At 38.6% G+C, this 4,567-nt stretch overlaps 1 pseudogene; it reads left to right on the top strand.

Annotated features, from left to right (window-relative positions):
* Positions 1 to 1,616, top strand: LOC122004689 (annotated as a pseudogene).
* The last annotated feature ends 2,951 nt before the right edge of the window (positions 1,617 to 4,567 follow it).

The following is a 4,567-nucleotide window of genomic DNA, read 5'->3' as shown; positions in this document are numbered from 1 at the left end:
AGACAACGACAATGCAGTGTGTCAGGCAAGTGGAGGTTTGAGAAGCTGTTCTTTGAAAGGAGAAGTCTCGAAGCGCAAAGGAGGAGCTTTTCTAGGGTTTTTAGACTTTTTCTGAAGAAAAGGCAGTTCCTTTCCTTCGATATGAATCACTCTTCTTATTCATTTGGTCGAAGAAGAAGAAGAAGATTTTGGCGTTTTCAGCTACAGGCTGAAAAAGGAGCCAGCTTTGTGCTGGCGGCGATGGTTGTGGAGATGGGGTTTTCCAGTCGCGGCTTGGGCTGGAGGAGGAGGCCGGTGTCGCGGTGCAAAGCTCGGCGTCAGTACATGAAGCAGCTAGTGGAGGAACGGCGAGAGTTTGGTGCCGCCCATAGCCTCTCTACCTCGGCTCCCTCCGGGTCACAGGCGCCGCCCTCCTCCAGTACGCCATTCGCATCCTCTGCTTTCTCTTCCCCTTCCACTTTACCTCTCCCATCCTCGCCTACTCCTCCATCTTCTATCCCTCCGCCGCCGCCGCCGACAGCTCCGCCTTCGTCGCGCCTCCCAATAAGCCCTGGATCCGATAAATGGACCTCCTTGGATACCAATTCCCCGATCCTCCCCCCGCCTCCGCCGTCATCCCTCCTAGAGCTGGAACTTTGGGGCCCCTTTCCCGTACCCCCCTCCTCCCGGTAGGCAACCGAGGAGTGGGAGGAATCCACCACCACCACCACTGTCTCCGCAGCTCCAGCGACCGCCTTCCACGGTCAGCAGCTACTCCAACGGCTCATCCAATTCGCTGGCAATGGTGGTTGCGCCAAGGGGCAAGAAGGATCTCTCCGAGCTTGTTGAGGAGCTCGACGAGTACTTCCTCAAGGCGACAGAGGCAGGAAACGACGTCTCCTTCATCCTCGATGGTCCAAAAACCTATCTCGGCTTGTCTTCTAAGTAAGGTCTTGCAGGTGAGCTCCATTGCTCTTGTTCTGCCTTCTTCCTAAAAGATTACAAGTTTGCTTCGTCATCCTCGATTCAATATAAAAAAAAATAATGTAGGAAAAGTGAGTTTCTACACTAAGAATTTGAACCATTTTCACTGGTCTTGGAGATCTGAATTAAAGATCAACCGGGGTGACTTTGCCAGGTTCGGGAAATATGGACAACATATAGGGAGGGAAATTGGAGGAGTTAGAGTTGGGATTCATGTCAGCCATACTTCCACCTTGGAGAAGCTCTTTGCTTGGGAGAAGAAACTGTACCTTGAAGTGAAGGTAACAATGACTGCCTCCAACTTCTTTTATTTACATGTAATTTCCTTTTCAAATTGCAGTGCATTATCTTTACTTCTACTAGCCTTTCGATCCCCGACAAGAAAGACAATCTGTTCTTACTGTTGGAAGCTATTCCTGTTCATAATGTGAGCGACAACATCAACACCTATTCCTACAATTACTAATAAGGATATCCCTTCTACATCTACCACAGATAACTGTAAGTGTCAGTGCACAGACAAAACTACTTGCAAAGGTTCTTATTTACTAAACCAAGAAGTCTCATGTTCAATAGCATTGCAGGAACTGCAAGTAAACTAACAATTCTCAACGAGCTCTTTATCTGAGAGACTTTTATAGAAGACGTAGATATACCAGAAGATTTACTTACTCCTACATATTTGCTCCACTTGATAAACATCCAACGAGACCTCGACTCTCTAATCTTTCGATTAGAAAAAATAAAAATCATAGTTGAAAACCCAACAAAATATTGGGAACGAGATAAAATCTATTATAGATTAGCAATCATAAACTCAGATCTTACTATCAAAGCACAAGATTTAAGATATACACATCAAACAATTACTGGCCTTCGGGGCAATCCAAAGATCCACTTCTAGGCATAAAAGCCTAGATTTTATTGTAAACAAAAGATCAGAATAGAAACGTGGATAATCTAGAATAGTTTTCAACTATAAAAAGGATGGATATAAAATCAAATAAAGCCCAACTCCTAAACAATATAAAAAACTTAAAACGGTACTCAAATTTTGACATGAAATCAAAATTCTGACAAGTAAAAATGCATCCTGATTCTATAGAATGGACCGCTTTCTCGTGTCTAGAAGGAAACTTTGAATGACTAATCATATTATTTGGACTTAAGATAGCACCTCAGATCTTCCAGAGAAAATGAATGATATATTTAGAGATATCTCTCAATTTACATGTGTATGTATGTTGATAACATCTTAGTTTTCTCAAAAATAAAAGATGAACACTATGCTCATCTTCACATGGTCTTCAATTTATTTGAAAAACATAGTCTTATAGTATCTTGTAAAATGTTGAAATTAGTCACCAAACACAGAGAATTTCTAGGAGTAGAAATCGGACAAGGGAAAATTTCCTTTCAACCCCACTTCTAAAATTCTTACTTTCCTTAACAAAATGGAAGACACAAAAACTCTTGGACCATTTTTAGGACTCCTTCATTACATCCGACATTACCTTAAAAGTATAGGTAAAAATCAATGAACCATTATACAACAAAATGCCAAATACAAGACAAAACTATTTTAATCAATAGAATATTAAATTAGTAAAACAAATTAAAGCAATGGTTAAAACTATTCTGGTCCTAACTCTTCCACTAGGCACTGATTATATGATAATTGAAACTGATGGGTGTGAATTAGGATGGAGAGGAGTGTTATTCAGAAAAATTTTAAAATATGATCACTAAAGCCATATGTAGATACGCTACGGGAAAATACAAAGAAAATGGTCCTTTAACTTTTCTAGATTACGAAATTTTAGCGGTAATTTATTATCTTCATGCATTCATGTTTTTTATATGCAACAAGCAAGAATTTGTTGTCAGCAAACAAATGGTTCAAGGATAAAATTAAGCACAACAAGATGGTTTAAATTTACAAACACAATCATAAACAGAGGATTAAAAATTCACTAGGAACATATAAAGGGAATAAATAATTTTCTTGTGTATACCTCATCTAGATTTATACATTAACATCACTTAATGATTACAGGACATATGGATAGACAGAAGAAGGTAAAAACGTTCACAATGAAAAACCATGAGATTTGGAAATTAGAAACTACAACAGTTGACTAGACATGAGGTATTTTTCCTTGAGAGAAAAACTTGACAATGTACAAAATTGTCTTCTTGACAATATTTGAACATTCCTACAATCCTAGGAAGTATCAACTACAAAATTGCTATCATAAATGTTTTATCCAATTAATTGCTATCATAAATTCCTAAATAACACTGTAGAAACCAGAAGCCAAGCAATTCTCTTGCTATATAGTCTTTTCTAGAACACAAGTAGGAATTTACTATGACTAGGAAGAAGTTAAAATAGTCATACAAGGGTGTGAAAAACCATCCTTATAAAGGCTTTACTCCTTAGATAAAGCATTTACTCCTGCTAGGGCAATAAGACAGACGGAAAACTTTAGTCAGACAAAACTTATGTGCAAGCAACGTTGAGCCTGAAAAAATAGACATACAGTATTCATGTCTTATTTATAGGCCCAATTACTTGACTTTGGCTCAACCTAAAGCCAAAACAGTCATTACTTCAGAACAGCGAACTTCAGAATTAATACTTCTGGGTTTCTCCAATTGTATTCCTGAAAACATTTCTACATATATTTGTAGTATGGGAAAAAAAATTAACTTTTCAAACTTTTATGGACTTATGTGAACTACTCAAAATCATTCAGACAAGCCCTCCTGAAGTGACAATCATATATGAAGCTTAGTTTAGTTACAAACATAAATGTCAGAAGATCGATAAATCCTATGACAATTCAAGATTTGTGGTTGTCAATGTCAACTCCTCTATTCCTTTCGAAAAGTCAATATTGACTATGAAAGTATGTCTTGCACAACTTCAGAGGCAAACTAATTACGTCCTTCACACTTATGGATTACAAACTCCTCCTTCATAAACTATAGATCCATGACTTGGATTCAGTAAGAGCTTTTCCAAAGAAACTGGGCACTATTCTAGCTCAGGCACTTGGAGAAGAAATGTTTAATATTTGTACGTTCGAAAGCTCCCCACTAGAGTGGATTGATTTGAAAATTGAATCAGCAGATATCTAGTCAAAATAGATATTCGAACTTGAAGAATATCTCTCAGATTTAGAGCTTGATTGAGCAACACTCTTTGAGCTAGCAAACCAACTTAAGCACAGGAGTGCTTTTATCCAAGGAAGTAACTGGCTATAGAACCGGTAGGGTGATCTTTCGAATTATCTCCTAGCCAGTGAAACTTACTCTTAAAAAATCTATTTCCCAAGGGATATGGACACTCAATTATGTCCTTTCAACTTTACTACTCAACACATAACCCTAGGTCAGTATTACCAAAAGAAGGTAGAAAATGGCAAGAAAGGAATTGGCCGACTCAATAAATTCCGTTAGAGTATACTTAGAAGTTTAACCCGGAGCCAATAGCTCGGGAGCCCCATCACTAGATTCCATCATAGAATAGAACTTTCACAACATGATGGAACTTGAAGAAGGCGTAAGCAATGGCGCCATCACACCAAAAACGTAAGTC

Source organism: Zingiber officinale, chromosome 7B (genome assembly GCF_018446385.1).
Source record: "Zingiber officinale cultivar Zhangliang chromosome 7B, Zo_v1.1, whole genome shotgun sequence".
Classification (NCBI taxonomy): domain Eukaryota; kingdom Viridiplantae; phylum Streptophyta; class Magnoliopsida; order Zingiberales; family Zingiberaceae; genus Zingiber; species Zingiber officinale.
This window is presented reverse-complemented; position numbering and strand designations above follow the sequence as displayed.